At 44.5% G+C, this 24,581-nt stretch overlaps 2 protein-coding genes across 46 annotated transcripts in view; one reads left to right on the forward strand and one right to left on the reverse strand.

The window, feature by feature from the left end:
• COMMD9 (COMM domain containing 9) overlaps nt 1-24,581 on the forward strand; it is a 1,186,740-nt gene that overhangs the window by 1,075,559 nt on the left and 86,600 nt on the right. Inside the window, exon 1 of one of the 42 annotated variants that reach the window (XM_050759497.1) lies at nt 6,621-6,624. The exons of 39 other annotated variants lie outside the window; for them this stretch is intronic. The gene's annotated coding sequence lies outside the window, so the exon portion shown is untranslated. Of the gene's footprint in view, nt 1-6,620; nt 6,625-12,433; nt 12,438-24,326; nt 24,331-24,581 lie in introns of those variants that run through there. 2 more of the 42 variants (XM_050759484.1, XM_050759490.1) reach the window with 2 other exon arrangements.
• The window catches only part of PRR5L (proline rich 5 like), a 182,120-nt gene that overhangs the window by 84,957 nt on the left and 72,582 nt on the right, over nt 1-24,581 (reverse strand). Inside the window, exons 1-2 of one of the 4 annotated variants that reach the window (XM_050759438.1) lie at nt 8,357-8,410; nt 7,917-7,992 (exon numbers count right to left, since the gene is read on the reverse strand). The exons of 1 other annotated variant lie outside the window; for it this stretch is intronic. The gene's annotated coding sequence lies outside the window, so the exon portion shown is untranslated. Of the gene's footprint in view, nt 1-6,475; nt 7,323-7,916; nt 7,993-8,356; nt 8,411-24,581 lie in introns of those variants that run through there. 2 more of the 4 variants (XM_050759442.1, XM_050759440.1) reach the window with 2 other exon arrangements.

Here is a 24,581-nt window from a genome sequence, read left to right on the forward strand (position 1 = left end):
TATAGCCAGGTATAACAGGCATTGAATACAGACTCAGAAAACTGATGAAATATCCACATATGATCATTTCATGGACGTAATGAGTCCAATTCAAGCCCATTTAACTCAACCAAACATTAGAGTGCCCACTGGATGCCAGGATCTGAGTAAAGGAAGTTACAGGGGGCAAAGAAGAATAAATGATCTTCCCCCAAGGAGCTCAGAGTTTCAAAGGAAATATCCAAAAGTAATACTATAAATGCAAGCAGACACCAAGGGCTGTAACTGAAGATGGACAACTGAGACAAGATTGAGGCAGAAAGGTTAACTCACATTCTACAGTTACGAAACAAAGCTAATGAAAGGTCAACTGAAAACTACAGGTTCTCCACTTCCTTGCCCATAAGTCTAACGAATATGGGGCCTGGAGAATGGAAAGGAAATTTTGAGAAGGAAAAACAAGCTTTCATATGTAAGAAGTTTTAAAAGTTCAAGGTGTATTCAAGTCTTAACTATGAGATACCAGGTGTAGGATGAAAACATCACATTTCAACAAATATCTAGGGAGTACCTACTACCCCTGCCACAAAGATGAGCCAGATATGGCTCCTACAATAATATAGTAATAAAAGGGAATAGTAATTGGTCATGATTAAAGAAAAAGACAGGGGTGGCCGAGGCGGGTGGATCACCTGAGGTCAGGAGTTTGAGACCAGCCTGGCCAACCTGGTGAAACCACATCTCTACTAAAAAAACAAAAATTAGCTGGGCATGGTGGCAGGCACCTGTAATTCCAGCTACTCGGGAGGCTGAGGCAGGAAAATCACTTGAACCTGGGAGGCGGTGGTTGCAGTGATCCAAGATCGCGCCATTGCACTCCAGCCTGGGCGACAGAGCAAGACTCCATCTCAAAAAAAAAAGAAAGAAAAGAAGAGAAGAGAAAAAGAAAAGAAAAGAAAACAAAGAAAAAGACAGGAAAGCCTAAAGCTGGGCTGGGAAACAATGCTTACAGCAGACCAAAGCAGAGAATGTGAATAAGATTAGCAGGCCAGGTGGGGAATGTGGCAAACTAAAGAGTGTCCTCAGACTCCTTTTGGTTTATTACAGAAAAGCTGAAAACCTGTGTTCAGATGTCAACTCGCCCAACTTTTAAATACTGGAAAAATCATCTTGTTTTCTTCTTTTCCCCAAAATACAATGCAAGCCAAACAGTACATGTCTGATGCCAAAGTTTGGCCCATGGGCTGCCAGTTTTAGACCCTTGCATGAGACTGAGTGGGGACAAATGTACACAGCTGTTGACTGTGAGGGCCAAAGGAATGATGAAAAGACATATTGTGAAGGTTACAGAGCTAAGTCTCAAGAAAAAGAAATACAGCCCTGGGGAAAAAAAGTAATTGAACCAAAAAAATTAAACTCCAGAGGCCTGTGGTATAACACTTGCCACTAACATCTGCACAGCACTTTATAGTTACTAAAGCTCTTCCTCATGTTATCCCATTTGACCCCCAACAATCCTAGGAGGTGGACACTATTATTATTCCTATTTTAGAATTGGAGAGTTTCTGGTTCAGAGCATTTAAGGAGCTTGCCTGTGTGGTCCCATAGCCATGGAGGGATAACACCAGAACTCAGGTGTAGATCTTGTACTTTTTCAGACTCTCAAAGAGAAGAATTCCAGGCCATCTCTATCACCTGATTTTTAAAGAATATAGATTCCTGGGCCCTCCCCTAGTGATTTTCATTCACTGGGTCCAAGATACCTAAATTTGTACTTTCCAGATATCTTCCAAGTGATTCTGATGTACCACTAGGTTTGGTAACACTGGTCTAGACCAATGTCCTCAACTAGGGGTGATTTTGTCCCACTGCCTGGAGACACTTTTTGATAGTCATAACTATAGGAGTGGGGGGTGCTGTGGGCATCTAATGGGTAGAGGCCAAGGATGCTGCCAAAAATCCTGCTATGCACAGGACAGCCCCCACAACAAAGAATCATCTGCCAAAAACATCAATAGGGCCAAGGTTGGGAAGCCCTGACCAAGGATCTAGCGCCCTGCTACCCACATTGTGATCTGGGAACCAACAGAATCAACATTGCCTGGGAGCTTCTTAGACATTCCGGCCCCAGCCCAGACCTACTGAATCAGATTCTGTGGTTTAACAGGATCTCCAGGTGATGCACGTGCACTTTCAGAAGCACAGTCTAGACCACGCTTCCATGGCCATCAAGGAATTTTAGAACAGAATGGAACCTTAGTGGTAGGCCAAAGTCATTACTTTGTAAATAGGGAAACTGAGGCCCAGAATAACTGAGCAACTCACCATGGTCATACAGCTTGCTCATGGCAGAGCTGAGATCAGATTGCAGATCTCAATTCCTCAACCTGTGTTATCTCCATGATGCCCATTAGGACCAAAATGAGGGCTCATTCAACAATCCTGCCTCTCTGAAAAGTTGATACCAACCTTGGTGGGAAGCTTTTCTTTTGTTTGAGATGGAGTCTCACTCTGTCACCCAGGCTGGAGTGCAGTGATGCGATCTTGGCTCACTGTAGCCTCTGCCTCCTGGGTTCAAGCGATTCTCCTGCCTCAGCCTCACCAGCAGCTGGGACTACCGACACGCACCACCATGCCCGGCTAATTTTTTGTATTTTTAGTACAGACACGGTTTCACCATGCTGGTCAGGATGATCTCGATCTCCTGACCTCATGATCCACCCACCCTGGCCTCCCAAAGTGCTGGGATTACAGATGTGAGCCACCACGCCCAGCCGGTGGAGAGCTTTTTTGAGGCCTGAAAGGAATCTATTGTCCTGTTGGTGAATAATTAAAAAAAAAAAATTATCCCAAACACCACAAAAGAGTACCATGTTTACCCACTAACTCAGCCTGCGCGATGTTTTACAAGGAAAGCGGCCATACTGCTCCCATAGTGGTGATGTCCAGGAGCTAGCATGATGAAACCGTTCTCCAAAATGACGGCAGCAGTCAATACGGTCTCCCCAAAGGCATCTGGGGAAAGATGTTGAACCAGTTCCAAATAAGTATTTAGAATTAAATGGCAAGCGTAAAAGGGTTTACACCAAGGATTTATGCGGCTGAGGTCATAAGCAGGTTGTGACAGGGTTTTAGACAGCCTAGTTCAGTCTGATACAGATACACATCAGAGCCAGTGGTAGATTTTCTCCCCCTCCCCACCCACCCCCACCCTGCCCTCTGTCTTTGGGAAGAAGACAAAAACAAATCCTTTCAGCTATTCTTCCAGGCTCAACTTAAGCTAACATATACTCCAATTCCTAAACAGCTGAGTGCAATGCAGGCCCTTAATCCTAGTATTTGCTGGAAACCCAACTGCTGTCAAAGATGCCATCAACAAATACGGGACGCATCCTGTGTCGAAAAGAACCAGCAAAGTTGGAGAAAGTTCTGTAATAGGTAAAGTAAGGAGAGAACGGAAAAGTGGAAGTATTGCTGGCATTTGGCAACCAACTAAAGTGAAACCAGAATATTGATGTGTGGGTGAGGGAAATATATTCGCACCTCAAAATTGAGGAGAGAAAAAGAAGAATGAAAGCTTTGCGAGTTTAATACATAAGTAAATACATAATTTTATGTAACATATAATTATATGCTAAATAAATGGAACAAATAATAACGGCAGGTTGTTTGGAGGGGGTACTTTATCAGGTCTTCCCTCAGGCCACAGTCAGACGGGTTTCTACCGCTCTCCACAAACCCTTCTAGAGAGCCTAGCTGTGAGCTTCTGCTTTTTAATGAAGTTAGTATATAGTGATGTCATTACCCTGCTCCAGAAATGCAATATTTTTTAAAAGGGGGGGAAAGCAGAGAATGTCCTCTACACATTTGAAGAATATATAAAAGCCTCTAAAATCTCAGAATATGTTACAGCTGGAAATTTCAGGGAGTTTAAAAAAAAAAGTCAGCTTAAATTGAATAGACCGTTTAAATTCTTAGTTGATGGTAATTAGGGAGCAAGTGGCATTTCTTTAAACGCTGCTAGACAGAACTTAATCCAATTTAGATAATCACTAACCTTTGCTTTTTTTCTCTTTCTCTCTCCCGTACATGAAATCCAAGGATTGATCTACAAAGGCCATAAACTGGCAAAGCATAAAAAAAGAATATTTAAAGAGGGAGACTGGGTGACTGGAACCTCAAAGGGCCAAGTCTAATTAAAATGGAAACAGGTCCCACAGGCTTCCTGATTTATATTGACTATAAAGCCAACACCGAGCAGCAGAAGACATTGGGAGGGAGGTGGAGACACTTCCCCACTCTTCTCTTCTGGGAACCTCGTCTGGTGTGTTCTGCAGTGTGACAGCCATCCTCGCCCAGGCCAATGCTAGTAATTCTCTATATTCACAATAACGACAGGGCGTGACTTTCCTTATTCTGTGGCATCGCTACTGTAAGAATTATCCAGACTGTCCCTTCAGGCTTCATTGTTTACCCACCTCCTGTCCCCTCATTCTACAGTCCCTGAATAGCTCCAGCCTTGACTCCTGATCCAGAAACTTCCGATCCAGAAACTTCCATGTGAACCACTAGGATTTTCTTGAGAACATGGGACCCTGGGTTCTCCATGGAAGGCCTTCAAGGGTAGATATCAAAATGTACTGAAAAGAGCAAGACGCTTGAGTTCGTGGCTGTGTGACACTGGGAGAGTAATAACCCTCTCTGAGCTTCCGTTTTCTCATCTGAAAATAGAGAAAATAACACCTTCCTGCCTGGCTTGTTGGGAGGCACAAATACCATTACCATAGCTAGACCTGGCTCACAGAAGTTGCCCAATAAATAAGTCAGCTCATTTGCTTTAACTGTACAAGTTACAAAGTAAATCTTGGATCCCCAGGTACCGACAAAAATGTGAATTAACTCAAGTTCACCTCTGATGCCCCATCACTGCCATCCGTCCCCCCTCCTTGGCTCCATGTGAAATCTCTTGTAAAACAGTGCTTTCTGCTTATCGGGGTACCGCTCTCTTTGTTCCCCAATTCCAAAACCCGTATTATATACAAAATCCACAAAATATTTTATTCCTAGATTTCAGCAACTAACATATGAATTCACACTGACTTGCTAACAAACGGTCATTTCTACAAGCATTGCCTTTAACCTGTATTTACATTTGACATACAGAGAGGCAACTCTTGAGAACAAACCTTTAATGACGAACATTAGACATTCTAGGGATCTTTCAGAGGAACTCACACACTATTTTTCACATCAATTCTGTATTGGGTCTAGCTCTGCAGAAAGAATGAAAAGGAAAAAGGCTGCAATTTAAGAGAGATGTCAGCATATTTTACCTTGTACGAAAGGAACAGCCAAGGGAAAAAAGACACATGCACACCTACAAATCATTAGCATGGAGAAATCTGAAAAAAATGAAGTAATCCACAAAGTCCTTACTGAATTCAATTCTCTAAAGAGAAATGGCTTTAATGTTGAAGATACACTAAGTCAAGGAGCAAAGTGAGGATTATAATTTAGGTCTGGACTATTAGCAAGAGATTTTCAGATAATCAGTGTAACAGTTTTCTAAAGACAAGATTAGGGCTTTTTTCCCCAATAACTGAGCCAATTTGTAACACTCTGTTAAATTTTAAAAATAAATTAAAAACCATCAATCTAACCAACTATAATGTGAGCTAATCAACAATGGAGAATTGAAGGGAAAGACATCTCCAGACTACGAGTCTGGAGTAACAAATCTGTAATCCATTCTCAGCTCCATCCCTGTGTTTATGGCCTTAGACAAATTATTTAAATTCTCCAAGCCTCAGTGGGCTCATCTATATGGTAGGGATATAATAGTACCTATATCATTGTTTGCATGAGGAGTATATAATATTATCAAAGTCTCTCAACGCAAAGTTTAAAACATCTTAAGACCTCAAGAGGTATTTGCACCTTTCCCCTTTTTAAAACAAGTGGCACATATTGTAATGTTCAAACACAGAACATTATTGAAATCTCACTCACAGAAATAAATATGTATCCATGGCCGGCTGGACCTGAAAGAAATGAGGTCCCGCCCTTGAGAAACAAACTAGTCTAAATCAAGCCTTTTTTGACTTTCTTATTTCTAGTGCCTTTCTTCTTTTACATATTAATGGTTCCAGTTGTTAGAAGCATCAGTAACATACTCAAAGAGGGATGACTGCAGTTGGAAAAACTGAAGACAACTTTGGGGACTGATGAAGCATCACTTCCCTTATCTGCAAGGCTACATTCTACAGAAACCGCTCTAAACAGCACCCTTGATCCTGATTCTAGGGCTGCAACCAGAGAAGACTAACCAGCCAGCTTCCACAGACAGGAGCCCTGCACCTTCCTCAGTCGAACTGGGAACCTTACCAGGGGCTAAATTTTAAATGTGGCTAAATTAGTTTCTGCAAGCTCCATTTCCCCTCCTGACCCGCTAGCTGCTTCGTGTTGTAACAGCGCCTTCCACCCCAGAGCAATTTACCACAGCTCAGCACTTTGACATTTTGCAGTATGTAGGGCAATGAAATGTCATGACTGCAAATTTCTCCGGTGGTCAGGATCATCAAAGAGAGGTCAAAAAGGATAGTCTCGCGGGCTTGATCAGCAAGGGTCCCTTGAGGATGGTGGGGGATTGAAGGCGTCCATTGGGCCGGTGGCATCCCTTTGATCCTTAGTGTGGGTCACCTGAATGTGCACGTGTCGTCTGGGCAACAGGTCCAGAACTCCGCCCAAGCAGGGAAGCCCGGAGATTCCAGCCCAAAGTTTTTTCCACGCGGGTCTCCGGGGCAGACGTGCAGCTCAGACGCAGCGCGTGAACCTTTCGACTTGTGGAGCGCATCGCAGTAATTGAAACCTTGCACACCGCAGGACTGCCGTGGCGTCTATAAATACTCACCGCCTAACTGCTGACAAACAAAACGCGGGCTCCCGGCACCGCGGAGGAAGAGGCGGCGACGGCATGTGACCGAGGACAGGGGCTGGGTAGAACTGGGGGAAACCCCTATTGCCAGACAGGAAGGCATCCCAGAGCCGATTCCTGAAGCACAGTTAGCAAGCACACAGCCTGGTCCCACCCCGGGCGGCGGCCTCTAGGAAAATGGGCCGGAGGGTTGGGCAGGCAGGGTCCTAGCTGCCGGGGCGGGGCCCCCAGAGCGCCCCCTGCGTGCAGCGAGCCCGGCGTGCGCGCACAGTAGGCGCGCAGAGGAAAGTCTCGCCGTAAGGCAGGCAGGCGGGAGAAATAAAACCGAGGGGGGATACTGCGGCCTCCCAGCGCGGGGTCCGCAGCTGGGCCGTCCCAGGGCTTGCTCGCAGCCCGTCCCGGCGGGGTCCCCGCGGGATGGGCCCTGGCCCGCCCTAGTCCGCAGAGCGCGCGTGTGCAGCAGCGCACGGGACAAAGTGGCTCCCTTCCCTGCCCTTCTCTCCCACGCCTCCTTCCAGAAAAACGGGGAAGGCCGGGGAAAGGCTGTTGCAGGCGCGAAATCACCCGCGCTTAAGCGGGGACAGCTCTTTAGATTTGCCCCCCAGACCGAGAAAAAGAGAGTCAAACAAGCCGACTTTCTTTTTCGACCTCCCGGCTCAGCCTAGGTCCCATGATCACCAGCATCCCCATCCCACCCCACGGCGGTACCTCAGCCACCCTAAACAGCAGACCCGCAGCGTGGCCTGCCCACCGCCCCACCATGGTGGTCGCGAGTAGGATCCCCTACGCCTGCCTGCAGCGTCCGATCGAAGGATCCTTAACCATGCAGGAGTTCCCACCTGGTTGCCCCCCACATGTGACACTTTTCCCCAGCTCCTCCCCGCGACCCCCGCCACGCCGCGCCCAGTCAGATTAGTGCGCGGTAATTTGCTGCTCAATCCTGCGCGGTTGCTGAGCCTATGACTCCGGCCCCTCCCAGAGACGCCCCCCACCCACCACTCACCTCCTTGGGATCTCCGGCGTGAATCACACCGAGTCGCGCACACCCGCCGCTCGCCTCCGCCCCAGACTCCGCGCGCCTAGGAAAAAGTTTCCGGTCTTCCCGAGGAAGTTTTCTCACCGGGGAGAAATGAGCGACCTGGATGGTTCTCCCCGTCGCGCTCTGCCCAGCTCTCCCTCCCTCCCTCCCTCCCTCCTTCCTCCCTCAGCTCTGCCCTCCGATGGGGTCTCGTCCAGCCTCGGTTCCTCTCCAGAGCGAGTCAACAAACGCATCGGCCGCGGAGCTCCCACAGCCGGGCTGGTGACACGTTTCCCTCCTCTCTCATCTTACGGCCTCCTCCTCCTCTTCCTCCTCCTCCTCCTCCCTCTCCTCCCTTCCTCCTCCTCCCACTTTTCCTGTCCCGGGCACCTCGCTTTAGTTTCTCTCCAACAAACAGCCCCCACCTCACTTCACACCATCCCACTCCTCCTCCCCTTCAGCAACTCTCACTCGGCTGGGGAGAGCGGAGAGGGGGGCCCTGCACTTAAATCCAGTTCAACAATTTCAGGAAATCCAAACTTTTTGACTTAACCAAAAAAAAAAAAAAAAAAAAAAAAAAAAAAAAAAAAAAAAAAAACCAAGGACGATGCAGGTCAAGGGAGCTCCGTGCTTGTGTTTCTCTCACACAAGGGGAGATGTGCAGCCCCTCGGCCCCGCTGCCCCGCAATGGGAAACCGTCAAGCCAAGAGGTGATTCTGGGGCTCACTTGAAAGGAGCAGGGCAGAGCTGAATAGAGGACTGTAGCCTGGAAGTTTTTTTTTTTTTTTTTTTTTGAATTTAATTTTATTTTTTTTAAGGAATAGTCCCTAGGGCGATTCCAGAAGTTGTTTCAAGTGCATTAATGAAAACATAATGCAAGTGAAATCTTTCCCCTGTTTGCAAATTCTTTTAAAGCTCCCAAACTCATTTTCTAACTGCAGGTTTAATGAATTGGAGGGTCCTTCAGAGTTTGAATACCACAGAAAACCAACAAGCCAAAAATTAAAAACAATGCATAATTATTTTGAAAACTGTTCGTGTGTGTGTGTGTGCGTGTTTTGTTTTGTTTTGTTTTTTTGCAGGTGTTAAGAATTTAGTGCAGCTGTTTGCAGGACTCACTACTTGCATCATTTCACCCTATGGTTGAGCAGGAAATACTTTAAAAATGCTGCCCGATCGCACATCACACGAAGGCTTTGAAACCACAGTGACATTTGCTGAAGAAAAAGATATGCGTGTCCTTTTATCTCAAAACTGAGCAAGACTCATTTTCATTTTTTGATTTGGTCATTGCGACCCTACAAAACCTACGTGTTAGGGTTGTTGTGGGCATGGGAGCGGGTTGAGGAAGTTCTGGGTGTCTCATTTGTCCTGTGATATTAGGTAAAGCTAAAAGATCCTCAACAGAAGCCCCAGAATGATGAAGGGCTTTAAATTTCATCCCAGGAATCACACACAATGAAAGAGACTGGGCATGGGACACATACCTGGGAAACAATTTTTTTTTTTTTTTTTTTTTTTTTGAGACATTTCCCCTCTGTCATCCAGGCTGGAGTGCAGTGGCATGATCTTGGCTCCCTGCAACCTCCAATTCCCTGCGTTCAAGCAATTCTCATGCTTCAGCCTCCAGAGTAGCTGCGATTACAGGCATGCACCACCGTACCCGGCTAATTTTTGTATTTTTAGTAGAGACAGGGTTTCACCATATTGGCCAGGCTGGTGTAGAACTCCTGACCTCAAGTGATCCACATGTCTCTGCCTCCCAAAACGCTGGGATTACAGGCATAAGCCACTGTGCCTGGCCAGAAACTGAGAGGACAAAGAGCAGGGAGGAGACATAAAAGAGGCTGGTCTGAAGGATTAAGAGCCGAAGCCTGGAGCCAAAATGGCAAGGTCTCTACAGCAGCTCCTCTTCTTCCCATCCTCTGGTTATTAGCCAAGTTACTTAACTTCGCTGTGCCTCAGTTTACTCATATGAAAATGGGGATAAAAGTAGTAGCTTTGTCTTAGGGTGGCTATGAGGATTTAGTGAATTCAAACAGAAAAAATGCTTAGAAGCCCTGCTGGGGTTCAAAGGATATTAAGCTATTATTATTCCTATCATTATCCCCAGGGCCAGGGAAGAGGAAAGGGAGCTAGTTCTGCGCGGCTGCAAGGAGATCAGTTTGGGAACATCCATTCTACATTGCTAACTCTCTCATCTCCTTCAAGTCTTATTTCAATGAGACCTACCCTATTCCACCTATTTAAAGTTGTAATTCGCCCCTCCCTCCCAGTCTCCCTCATTCAGCTCTGCTTTTTTTTTTTTTTTTAATAGCATCTATCACCTTGTAACATATTGTATGGTTTACTTTAAGAAAAAAATTATGGCCGGGTGTGGTGGCTCACGCCTGTAATCCCAGCACTTTGGGAGGCCGAGGCAGGTGGATCACGAGGTCAGGAGTTCAAGACCAGCCTGGCCAACATAGCGAAACCCCATCTCTACTAAAAATACAAAAATTAGCCCGGCATGGTGGTGGGTGCCTGTAATCCCAGCTACTCAGGAGACTGAGGCAGAGAATTGATTGAACCTGGGAGGTGGAGGGTGCTGTGAGGTGACATCACACCACTGCACTCCAGCCTCTGAGACAAAGAAAGAAAGAGAGAGAGAGAGAGAGAGAGCGAGAGAGAGAGAGCGAGAGAGAGGGAAGGAAGGAAGGAAGGAAGGAAGGAAGGAAGGAAGGAAGGAAGGAAGGAAGGAGAGAAAGAGGTGGGAGGGAAGGAGGGAGGCAGGAAAGAAGGAAGGAGAGAGAAAGAGGGGGGAGGGAAGGAGGGAGGGGGAAGGGAAGGAGGGAGGGAGGAGGGAAGGAGGGAGAGAGGGAGGAAGGAAGGAAGGAGAGAGAAAGGGGGGAGGGAAGGAGGGAGGAAGGAAGGGAGGGAGGGAGGAAGGAAGGAAGGGAGGGAGGGAGGGAGGGAGGGAGGAAGGAAGGAAGGAAGGAAGGAAGGAAGGAAGGAAGGAAGGAAGGAAGGAAGGAAGGAAGGAAGAAAGCAAAGGAAAGAAGGAATTATCTCTCTTTTACCACCTCCTACTTTCAGGGTAGAACATCGGCTCTATAAGGGACCACTTTAGTTAAACAAATCCAATTTTTAAAAATTCACTGATATTGCCCAAGTTTCTAGAACAGTGTCTGGCACATGGTATGTACTCAGCAAATGCCATAGAAATGAACTCATTTAGCATATGCTGTACTGATTGCCTATGGTGGGCAGGGCATTGTGCAATAAGAAAAAAAAGTTAATCATGAGGCTTATCCAAAGATGAAAGAGACTCCTGTGGAAGAAGCATACTTCCTGGTAAACAGAAGTATTCACAATATAGGAGCATGCCATAAAAAAGTACTGAAGGACTGAAAGGGAAGTTTAAAGAGGTTAAATTCTTTTCTAACCCTAAGAGTTTCTCATTTTGTAAGCAGATATTTTTTCTTCTTCTTTTTTTTCTTTTTCTTTTTTTTTCTGAAACAGGGTCTTGCTCTCTCACCGAGGCTGGACTGCAGTGTCTTAATCATAGCTCACCATAGCCTGAAATTTCTGGGCTCAACTGATCCTTTGCCTCGGCCTCCCAAAGCACTGGGATCACAGCCACCACGCCAAGCCAGAATTTTCTTAAGACGAGAAGTAGTCAGTATTTCCATGGAAATCAGAGCTTCTCCTTAAGGACCATTAATGCCAATATGTGATGCTTGTCACCACCCAAATTCTCACCAAAATTCTACCTAAATGTCAATGGGACATTGCTTTTTCTTATTAAGAAACAGAATCTTCATAGGAGAAACCAGTACATTAATTTATGAGGAGAAAATTCTAGGTCTTTATTAGATATATACACAGCTTGCCATGTCCACAGCCTCTGAAATGGAAGTCAGTCCAATAGAGGCTCCTGTTGAAAGAGTAGCTATCCCTTAGGCAGCCCCCTTTAAGACTAAGGGTGGGCACCTAAGCCAGGTGCATCCAATCCATAGATTTGTCCTGTGAAAATTCTGGCCCCCAGAAGTACACTTTGCCAGTAAGATTACATTTCAGGAATGTGAACACACACACACACACACACAACTATTATGCAGAGCAAAAGCTGAAGTTTGTGACTTTATCTGAACTCTAGATTCTAAAAGCTGCAGACTGGCTGTGAGCCCGTTAAATGTTATATATTAGATTGTATTGTTTGAACCTCATGAGGTCAACATTGTTTGAATTACTTGCCGATATTTTAAAATCAGAAAACATTATGCGAAAATGCAGATTTTTCAGCTTGCCTTGAAAAACCTGGGGAACCCGGCATGATTCTTGCTGCAGACCTGCACTCCATAATTGGCTAGTTCTGCAGTGCTTTTTCTCCCTTTTAGGGAGAACATGCAGTTTCCAGTTTGCCACAGTCCCAGCCACTCCCTGCTTCTCTTGTTACCAGCCTGATCACCCATTTCCCTGCCACTCTGAATGCAGCTTGCAAGGGATGCAGACACATAGAAGGGGCCAGCGCTATGAGCAAGCAGAAATTATGCAATAGAATGGCATGGGTTCAAACCATTTTACAAACAAAACCTTGCTTGGAACCACATAATTTGAACACTACTGAGATAAAGGAAACAGTAGAAGACAATTGGACATCAAGACCAGGAGAAGCAGAGGCCCTCCCTGAGAGGCTGCCTTGTGATCAAAACCACCTTTCAGATTCTGTTCTTTCAAAAGTCCATTGTTCTAGTTTTGCTTTGTTCCCATGACAATGCCTTCCCACCCCATTCCCATTACTCATTTCTACCCCACAAAGAGCCTAATCAGACCAAGTTCAGGCAGGGTTAGGTGACTTGTTTAAAGTTATACACAGGCAAAAAAGGACAGGACAGAAATCTCTGATACCAAGTCACTCTCTCTTCCTCTGATTAACTGCTTCCATCTCTGAATGATAATGAAAATTACTCAATTTACACATTATCACATTTATTTATTCATTTTATTATTTATTTATTTATTTATTTTTGAGATGGAGTCTCTCTGTGTCACCCAGGCTGGAGTGCAGTGGCACGATCTTGGCTCCCTGCAAATTCTGCCTCCTGGATTCAAGTGACTAGGTTCAAGCGACTCTCCTGCCTCAGCCTCCCAAGTAGCTGGGATTACAGGCATGCACCACCACACCTGGCTAATTTTGTATTTTTAGTAGAGATGGGGTTTCACCATGTTGGCCAGGCTGGTCTCCAACTCCTGACCTCAGGTGATCTGCCCACCTCTGCCTCCCAAAGCACTGGGACTGCAGACCTGAGCCACCATGCCCAGTGCATATTATCGCATTTAATGCCTTAGGGGTCTGATATACAATAGTTGTGAAACAAATGTCTGCCAAGTTTAGGTGTTTAAAGTTTGATCTCCCTCCACGATATCCCCAATGTCTCATATTATGATACAAAAGTATTCCAGTGAAGAAAAACATATATCCTTCCATAAGCTTTCTCCTTTTGTAGATGGAAAAAAGGAGGCCCTGAGAATCCAAGATCCTTTGTTAATGCCTAGCACAACTTGTGAGGAGCACAGGCAGGTCTCCCAGTCACGTGCAACATAAGAACACACAGTTTTTCAGGTCCTCAGAGCTCAGGTAATAAAATGAGTTAACGTAGTTACTCATGATAAATACAAATCTAGATATAAAACTTGCGTAAGCACTCAATATACCACCACAGTACAGCCTTATCCATAAAAATGGGACCATTTGAGAAATATACTCAGCATCTGATCTAACACCAGGCTGTAAAATCAGTGACCTTTGGTACAGCATGGAGATTTAGCACACAAATGATAAAAGTCTGCCCTCCTTCTGCCTTCCTTGTAACTTCCATAGTAGAAAAATTGAGAACCCTGAAGTTCGCTTTTTGGGAGAATTTTGGATGACATAAACAAAATAATTATTTTAGTCCCTTTCATCCTTCTCTTGTTAGCAATGGGGTATTTCTGGTATATTGGGTTTTACCATCGTTTCTGTCTTTTGGTGTCGGGGAGAGTCTGCCCTCCATTCTAAAGTGGCTGGTAGTGAATTAAATCTGACTGCCTTTTGAGAATAATTTGAACAAGCAAATCTTAACAGGGAAAAAAGAAATTTGGTGATCCTCCTTGACTTTTTCTTGGATAACTTTCTTTCTACTTTTTTTTTTTTTTTTTGAGATGGAGTCTCACACTGTCACCCAGGCTGCAGTGCAGTGGCGCCATCTTGCCTCACTGCAACCTCTGCCTCCCGGGTTCAAGCGATTCTCCTGCGTCAGCCTCCCATGTAGCTGGGATTACAGGTGCCCACCACCACACCCAGCTCATTTTCTGTATTTTTAGTAGAGATGGGGTTTCACCATGTTGGCCAGGCTGGTCTCAAACTCCTGACCTTGTGATTTGCCCGCCTCAGCCGCCCAAAGTGCTGGGATTACAGGCGTAAGCCACCTCGCCCAGCCTCTTAGATAACTTTCAAGGGTTTCAATTATTCCTTCCCACAATCCTAAGTCCGTCGGTTGGTCAACAAATACTGGCTGGTCACTTATTGGTGTCAAGCACCAGTGATGCAATGGTGAACAAGAAGGACAAGGTTTCTAACACCAAAGAGCAGAAGACAAACATTACACATGGAAACAAATGCATAAAGGAGATCATCTGAAGTACTGATATGTGCTGTGAAGAGGATAAACTGGAGTGACTGGAAAAAAAGAAGAGAAATGCTTTACGTAGGGTCATCAAGGATGATCTTCTGTAGAAGAAAACTTTGAAATCGAGACTTAAATGATGAAAAGAGGCATCTGTGGAAACAGAAGAATGTTGCAAACAGCAGAAATGGTCAGTACAGAGGCCCTGAGTCAGGAAGAAGCATGGGAATTTGGAGGGAGAAAGCAAACCCCTATGGTTGAAGCCTAGGGAACAGGTGGGGAGGGGACAAGATGAGGTCCAAGCAACAGAGCAAGGTCATGGTAAGGTCATGGTAAGGAGTTGGTCACAGTGGGAAGTCACCACTGCCATGATCAAACATGCTGCCATTATATTGCCCAGTTCATTTCCTAGAAGGTCTTTTGCTTCAGTGGAAGACACTCCATTGCAAATAATCCCTCTCTGCATCTTAAGACAGGATTGAATGGGAAACTTTCCAAATAAATACCGAGTTGCAGGCCGGGTATGGTGGCTCACACCTATAATCCCAGCATTTTGGGAGGCCGAGGCTGGTGGATCACCTGAGGTCAGGAGTTCAAGATCAGCTTGGCCAACATGGTGAAACCCCATCTCTACCAAAAATACAAAACAATTAGCCGGGTGCGATGGCAGGAGCCTGTAGTCCCAGCTACTCGGGAGGCTGAGGCAGAAGAATTGCTTGAACCTGGGAGGGAGAGGTGCAGTGAGCTAAGATTGTGCCACTGCTGTCCAGCCTGGGTGACAGAGTAAGGCTTCATCTCAAAAAAAAAAAAAAATAAATTCCCAGAGTTACCCAAAAAAAGAGTTCTTCATCTTTCTTGGTGATTGTAGATGCCTTTGGGGAACATCTGACCAGACCATACTGCCTTTTCCAAGAACCATCACATACCTCAGACTCTGCAGAACGGTGCAGCAGATTGTCCTAGACCTGTATCAGGTGACTGGTCCTGGGACTGGGCACCTGACACATGAGCAGATGAGATGTGCCAATCAAAGTGTCCTTTGGAGTTCAAACTAAGGGACCCACATGGCATATAAGATAACCGGTTTCCCAGCTTCATCCTCCCCCAACAGAAGCTGGCTTCATGTGATCCTGGTTTCCTCACAACACTCAGCCTCAGCCTCAGCATCACTCTCTGCACTGCAGTCATCAGGCCACCTTATGCCCTGCATCCTTGTCTCTGCCCATCAGTTCAAAGATCAGGGCCCAGGATTCTTTTAGTCACCCCAGATTATCATCACCACGTGCTTTTTTCCATCCCCATTTCTGACCTGTCTCCCAGCCCAAACCTCCTTTTGTGCACCCTGAAACCCATAGTCCATCACCAGCAAAATCCTCTACACTTCGACTTCTTTTCTGAACATTTCCTTTGCCTTTATGCCCTAACTCAGTGGTTCTCAAACATTTTTATCTCATGACTCTCTTTAAAGTGACTGGGGACCCTAAGAGCTTTGATTGGTGTGGGTAATATCTATCAATACTTACTGTATTTGAAATTAAAAATTAAACTTAACATATTCAGTTTAAAATAATAATAAAACCATCACATATTTTATGGAAAATAACTATATTTTCCAAAACAAAACACAAAAAAAGTACTGGGAAGGATGGTGTTGTTTTACATTTCTGGAAATCTCTTTAATGCCTGGCTTAATAGAAGACAGTTGGATTCTTCTACTGACTTCTGCATTCAATCTACTGTTGCATTATCACACATTACATAGACTCTGGAAAATTCCACCATAGACTTGTGAGAGAATGAGGGTGATAAGGTGACTAATACCTTAGTTTTCTATGAAAATAGTTTTGAGCTGTGGATCTCTGCCAGGTCTTAGAGACTCCCTAAGGGTCCCTGAAGCACATTTTGAGAATCACTGTTCAAAGTGAACTCTGCTTTTCCACTGAGGCCCTAAAAATCCTCTCAAATGATGGTAGTTTTTCTCCCACACTCATGGCATGGCTGGACTTTGAGGTAGAGTTATTGTTTTCCTTGTTTTTTGTGCCACTTCCAGACCACAATCCCTCCCTAAAATCCCCATCAAGCCATTAGACTATTCTACTCGCTCTCCCCTGCCCCTGTAGTGTTCATTACAGATTCCTGGGTTATCTCCCTCTTGCCTTGAAACTTTCAGACCTGGTTTATGATCACTCTCTTAGATGTTGCTCTTTTCATAATTCTCCATGATTTCAATATCCATAGAAATAATTTTTCCAGTATCCCAGAAGCTCAGATCCTTGACCTCTGCCCTGATGACCTTGTTCTCCACTCTACAGCAGCCACTTACTCTCACAGTCAGCCTTGATGTTGTCATTTCCTATTTACACCGACTCCCACTCTCTATTCACCACCTCCCATCTTTCACGATCATTTCTCTAGTGCCTTGGCTCTCACAAATCTTCAACTCCCCTGAGATACACTATCTTAACCCACGGCTGGTCATTCTCAAGTCTTCACTTCCGTCCTCACCCAGATTAGATTCCCTTGTTATATTAACTCCCTCACATACACCTTGGACTCTCTTACCCTTTTGTTTACCTCATACACTTCATTGTATTTGCTTTGAGAGAGAGACAGCAACAGAGAGAGAGAGAGAGCAAGAGAAGAGAGAGAGAAGTTCTCTGGTCCCAGATCCCATGAAGCCTGGCTTGGGCTTGTTTCTATGAGACGCCCCTTTTATTTGAGATAGTGGGGTCCAGGGTCCAGGTCAAGTTGTCCTTTGAAACCCAAATATGTTGACAAGAACAGTCATCCCTTCTAGTATAAGCCAAACCTTAGGTCAATCAATGTTTCCTTGTGGGGAAAAAGGCTAAGGTTTGGACTGAGACCTGGTAATACCATTTAAGGACAGTTCCGTTTGAAGGCAGTGAGAGTCTCAGTTGCAGACACGACCTGTTTCTCAGGGATTTCGTGAGGCCTAAATGAGGTTTAGGAGAGCTGTGTGAAATACTTGGCACAATGTTTGGCACATTGTAACACACTTTTTAGTAACAAAAGAAAAATAATTAGATACCATATTTAAAATAAGAGACCCTTGTATGTTATTGACCAACTATTATGTTTGTTTCCCCACATAAATAATCTCAATTCTTTTATGGCAAAGCCTAGTATTTTATTCCAGTCCCAATTTGGTGAACGTATGTTTTAGCCTTTATTTATATTTTGATGCGTATTACTGCATGCTGTTGAATATAAATGAGACCTCAATAAGTGGTCCGAGAATATGGAAATACAGTTGTAATGTTAAAAATAAACCATGACGGCCGGGCGTGGTGGCTCAAGCCTGTAATCCCAGCACTTTGGGAGGCCGAGACGGGTGGATCACGAGGTCAGGAGATCGAGACTATCCTGGTTAACACGGTGAAACCCCGTCTCTACTAAAAAAATACAAAAAACTAGCCGGGCGAGGTGGTGGACGCCTGTAGTCCCAGCTACTCGGGAGGCTGAGGCAGGAGAGTGGCGGGAACCTGGGAGGCGGAGCTTGCAGTGAGCTGAGATCCGGCCACTGCACTCTAGCTTGGGCGACAGAGCGAGACTCCATCTCAAAAAAATAAATAAATAAAAATAAAAAAATAAACCATGACATTTACACCCTTCCTACTTCAGAAATAGATAAAATCAAGATAAGGAACATAATCACATGAATATAACATAAATAATGACACAAGGCAGCAGTCTGCATTGGATATATAGAAAGGCAAATGGAATAAGCAAAAATTTATATATGCTTATTCCTGTCTGTGGAAGAAGGGAGAAGAAGGGAAGGAAGGGAGGGGAAAGAAGGGGAGAAAGAAGGAGAGAGGAGTTTTAAACTCTACTGTGAAAGAATTCTGGCCAGGATAGTTTATCTAGGCTATTCAAGAGACCCGATCAAATATTCCTCAAGGCAATCTCAGCCCCTTTCCTCAGAGTCAAAGACTACTGTATAACCCTCTAACCACTAATTTAGCGTCCTAGGCACCATAATACACCCACAAGGTACATCCCATACAAAGCAAGCTTTGAGGGATTAACTCATGCTAACTACCTTCCCCAGAGAGTGATGAATAAACTAAAATACTAATTAATCAGTAATTTGGTTTCTAGAATTTTCTACCTAAAATCACATTTATAAATTATCTCTTTAGGCAAAAGAGATGTCAATAATAGGAAATGTATTTGTTTTTCATTTAATCTAAATCTTCCTTTGCAAAATAGAATTTACATTATACTCTAAGCATGGCATATGCCTCCCTCTTCCTCCCTTTTTGTCCTCTCTCTCTCACACACACACGCAAATATGGAATTGATAAAAACAAATTACAACTGACATTAACATTAATTGCAAAAAAAAATTAATTGCAGATGTACAATGTGCTGACACCGTGTGAGGTACTTTGCAAGCAGTGGCTCACTTACTCCCCAGACAACACCAGGAAAGAGGTGCTATTATTATCCCCATTTTATAGATGAAGAAGTTAAGATGAAAAGAAATAGCTTAGTCATTTCCCAAGGTCCCACAGCTTGTCAGAGGCAGAAATAACTACAAATTATACAGTTTTATTTCCCAATGTAAGTTCTTCAGTCATCTTGACCTCCCAATTAAGGAAGAGGAAGTTGCAAAACTGTTTGGGGAAGATAAATATTCTCATCCAAACCACTCATTGCAGGGAGGTTTTCTGCTGGATGTGAGAAATTAGAATTCTGCAGGAGCAGAAAGTGAACGAGGAAATATGCCCTGTCCCCTAGCAGCACATGTAGTGTGCTTGAATGTCTCACTCAGTCAAGGTGAGCCACGCCAGCCAAGTGGATGGCTGCCCTTCACAAAGAACTCTGTTCTTTCTCCAGCATTAACTGGGGGGAAGTTCTAATCTGACAATAACACAGACTGGCCCATCACTCAACATCTGCTTCACTTCTTTTCCTAAATATAATACTTGTGTTACCAGAGTTTTGGTATTTCAGCCTGATTTTTATTGATGAAGTCTGGCTTAGCTATCCTTGATGGGCATTTCTCAAACTGTTCCCCAAGGAAAGGAAGGGATAATACCATGAAATGTTGCTGGTGTTGCTGGAGAAACATTCCTTAATCTAATAACTTTTGGAAAAATACTGCATGCAATACTGTAAAATGCATTCGTATATTAAGAACTTGGAGGTGGTCTTCAGAAAAAAAACATTCAATAGTTTAATTTCATTTCATGGAATACTATTAACAGCTTGAGGAAATAATATTCTGCAGGACATAATTGGGAAATGTGGTCCTAGACCAAAGAATTCCCTGTCAGTCAAACTTGCTTTGAAAGGGCCAGAGACTGTATAAGATGAGGGGAGATCTTAATTGAGTCTACTCAGTAGACTCTGCTTTCGGCTTTTTAATTTCTTGGATGACTGGTCTGCTGATAGTCTCCCAAATTTACAGAGAAAAAAAATCCTGCTTCAGTTTCCACTGCAGAAACAAAGCAAGTAACCTTGAACAATCATTCCCCCTAAGTGCTTTATCATAAGAACCAGCTACCTCCTTCACAGAAGGGATGATGAGACCCAACAGATAGGATCTAAGGACATTTGATAGGAAATCAGCATGAGCAGCCATTACTTACTGAGTTTACATTAAGTACCAGGCCCAGACTTAGCCCCCAGCAGACAGTAACTCGTTTAATCCTTATAGCCTGCCTGTGATGCATGGATCACTGAACTGTCCATTGGAGAATATCTAGAACCTCACACAGTGCCTCCTCCACTGAGCAGCCACTCAACAAATGTTCACTAGAGGAAGGAAGAGAGAAAGGAATGGAGGGAGAGAGAAAGGAAACAAATTGAGGTTTAGAGAAGTCAAACTGCCCAACATCACACCTTCAACAAGCAGGAGAGTCAGGACTCAAACATGGGAGAGCTGAGCTCTTCCACACCTGGACAAACTGCCAAGCTTCCTGCTCACTAACACACAGCCAGCCTCTAGGAGCTGGCTTGAGGCTCTGGCTACACTTGCTCAGAATGTTAGCTTTGGGCAGCTTGTAGCTTGTATAATCAAAACCGCTGTGTTTATATGGCACTTTTTTTGAGTTTGTAATAATGCAATAGGTAAAATTTACTGAGCACTTACTAAGTGCCAGACACTACTCTAAGAACTTTACAAAGCTCATTCTCCACGAGCATCCTAAGAAATAGGTGCAATTATAACCTACCTTACAGATGAAGAAACTGAAGAGTAGAGAGGTGAAGTGACTTAACCTCTAATTAAGTGATGGAGTCAGGACTTGAACTGAGGCAATTTGATCTCCAAATCTCTGCATTTAACCTCTTTACTAAGTTCATTCCCTCTGTCTAATGACAGACCTCATGAGAAAAGGAAAGGACAAAGGCAAGTCCCATCCGCAGTTGGATAATTAAATATATGTATTAATTTAACCCCCAAAAATGTTTACTATGCATAGCTCTCAGCACATCACAAGTGTCAACTCATTAATTCTCCTACAACACAAAACAACACTATGAGCCCAGTGCAATTGTTATTATTTCCGTTTCACAGATGAGGAAACTGAAGCACAGAGAGGTAAGTAACTTGCCCAAAGTCACACAGCAAATGGCAGAGCTGAAATTCACACCGGGACATTCTGCTCCGACTAGTCTGTGGGTTTAACCACCACAGAGTGCAGCCTGACAAGAACACGCATGTGCCTTATTTAAAAGTGAAATACCCTCCCGAGACCAGTGGCTAAAAATGGTCTCTAAGAGGAAGGCAGAGCCATCTGTAGACCTGGAAGTTAAACAGGGCCACGGAGCTTGGATGACTTAATCACGGTTCAATTTAGATTTCCTGGCTGAAAGGGTTCCTGTTCGTCCTACTGGAAATTAATAGCCAATTGTTTCTTGGCATTCTTGTGGGAGGGTTGGGCCATTTTCCTCTGGCCCAGCTGTTTCTGGAAGAGTAAGTGCCCGGCCAGTGTCAGGCAGGTACAGAAGGACGGGTAGGTAGAGGGGAGCAGATCCCTTTGTCAAGCGAGCTTGTCAGAAATCGGTCAACTCCTGCTTTTTCTACCGATCTAGGAGCTGCAGCCCTTCCTCCACTCCTTGCAGGAAACCTGCCTTGGGGTTGATTCATCTCTCAAAGGCGGGTCAGGAGGAAGGGGAAAAGAAAAGACAAGAGTCAGGTCATTTATTATCAGAAGGGGTAAAAGAACTTCTAAGGAAGCGGTGAGGAGCTGTAACCACAGCATCTGCAGAAAAGGCATTGAGCTATTAACACTGAATTCTGCTTAGTGCAGTCATTCTGTCCCCAGCTAATCTGGAAAGAAAGACATGAGCTCCCAGAGGTCAGGGAGTGACGTCTGCCCTCACACTTCGAAAGCACTCCGGGAATATATTTTAAATAACTTGTGGCACGAATGTAAGTTAACAGCAAAGAATTGGGCTTGACTTTTCTCCTGGTCCATAAATATTTGCCTCTCTTTTCTGTCTTCTGGTATGACACAAAGAGTAGTGTGTGGAGTCTTGGCCACAACCTCATTCCCGGCCACTCTTTCCGTCTCACCTCACCCTATGCCCAGGCACACTGAGATCCCTGTGGTCTGGAAAAGGCAGTAGTTACTGCATACGGGTCGAGGATGCAGGGTGCAGAGACAAACCAGGCTCAGGCCCGGTCCAGTGGCATGGCCATGTGAACCTGGGTGCATGGCTTAGCCTCTCTGGGCCTGGAGTACCTTGTTCTCTTTCTCCCCCTTAGAAACACCCACTTCCTCCTGCAGGAGCCAGGTCAAAGCGCTGCCCTGCTCCTCCATCCCAAGCAGGCTGCCCTAGCACTCAGCACACACACCACTCCCCAAACCCCACCCATGCAGCATTTGCCTCCTCTTGTTACAGTGATCAGTTTACCTGCCCTAGCACTCAGCACACACACCACTCCCCAAACCCCACCCATGCAGCATTTGCCTCCTCTTGTTACAGTGATCAGTTTACCTGTCTGTCGCCACTCACAAATTATAAAATCAATGACAGCACATTATTCATCTTTGAATCTCCAATATCTAAGCAATGCCTGGGTTATAACAGAGAATCCGTAAGACCTTTTATGGAAGGAAGGAGGAAAAGTGGAAGTGAGGAAGGAAAGACGGGTAGAGAGAAGAAGGGAGGACAGACATAACTGATGATGCTTTCAATCAGAAACAGCAGGCATGGTGTGAGAAGTGCTAGAAAAACATTCTTTCTCCAATATGTCAATTCTGCTTGCCCCGTGTCTAAAACGTCCTTTTTTGGAGATTTGTTCCTGGGGTAAAGATACTGTGTCTGGTTCTCCTTGTCATGGTTTCCCACCAACCACCGCCCCCGCCCCCTCACCCCCACCCCACTAAGGGTGATGTGTGAAACTGTCAATAGCCAAGCACCTTAGCATTCACTTGCAAGATGGATTTTCTAAAGACAAGTGGGGAAAAGGCACGTCAGCACTTTGCTGCTAAAAGTGGAGGAATAGGGGGCCCCAAAAAGGGAAGGGAGGGATCCGTTTCAGTGAGTCAGAGTCATAAGAATGAGAGCATGCGATTCCCATACCCACCCTGCCCTGCCCTCCCATCGGAAGCATTCTCCCTTGCCTACATCACTCGGAGCAAGTTCTGTTTTCAGGACGGAGCCGGTGGCCAGTTCTGCTGCCTATGGAAGGCAGGAGTCTCTGGTGACTGCCTGCTGCTTCCATGCTGACAGAATGTCTTTTTTTTTTTTTTTTTTTTTTTTTTGCCTTTTATGTACTCATTTGTTATTACTTCAGCCCCCCTGACTTTGAACTTGGTAAGGGAAAAGACTCTCTCTACTTTCATCCTCCAAACTGAAAGGGCCTTCAGAGGTCACTTTATCCAACTCTGCCTCATGCTGGAATCGTCTGTAGTGCCTCTCCCAAGCCCCTCGAGGGAAGAGAGGCTCGTGATCTCTCTCTAACAGCCATTCCATTTTGGAAAACTCCAAGAGCTAGATATAAGCTAGAACCTGCTGATCTAAAACTTAAACAAAGGAGAGAAACAAGTCAAAACAAGTGACTTGTGTTAGGTCACAGTTGGGAAAATTCTGTAGAAGTCCAAGGGTAATGAAAAAGATTGTCTCTTTGCCTCATTTTTTTCAGTAGACATTGATTTGCCCACATAAATGAACAAGTATAAGCAAACACACTATCGTTTGATCACATTCCCACAGTGATTTCTTTCCTCTAGCAGAAACAGTAAATACCTAGAGATCAGTGACTCAAACTTTTTGAACTCAGTACCACTTTAAAGTCTTAGAAACTGTTATGAGCCTTAAAGTCTTTTGTTTTTACCAGTTATATCTGTTGATATTTAACATATTAGAAACTAAAACTGAGAAAATCCTTGGTTATTTATTAATCAATTTAAAAATATTTTTAAAAGCCATTACAAATTAACATAAGTAACATGTTTTTATGAAAAATAGCTATATTTTCCAAAAGCAAAAAGTATATATAGCAAGAAAAGTGGCTTTTTTTTTTTTTTTATTTCTGCAACTCTCTTGAATGTCTGGCCTAATAGATCTGGATTCTCATGTCTGCTCTGCACTCAATCTGTTTTAATACTAATGCCATGTCATCTCCGGGAAACTCCACTGTATACTTGTGTGAAAATCAGAGTAGAGAAGGCAAAGAATATATTAATATTGTTATTACTGTTAAAATAGTTTTGAGCTCATGGACCTCCTAAAAGGATCTCAAGCAACTAAGATCACTTACATAGGTGGGGACCAGTGCAAAGTGAAAATGCTGTTTCCTGTCCAAAAGTTATAAAGAATTTCAAGGCCGGGCGCGGTGGCTCAAGCCTGTAATCCCAGCACTTTGGGAGGCCGAGACAGGCGGATCACGAGTTCAGGAGATCGAGACCATTCTGGCTAACATGGTGAAACCCCGTCTCTACTAAAATACAAAAAAAATTAGCCGGGCGAGGTGGCGGGCGCCTGTACTCCCAGCTACTCGGGAGGCTGAGGCAGGAGAATG

This window comes from Macaca thibetana, chromosome 14 (genome assembly GCF_024542745.1).
Source record: "Macaca thibetana thibetana isolate TM-01 chromosome 14, ASM2454274v1, whole genome shotgun sequence".
Lineage (NCBI taxonomy): Eukaryota > Metazoa > Chordata > Mammalia > Primates > Cercopithecidae > Macaca > Macaca thibetana.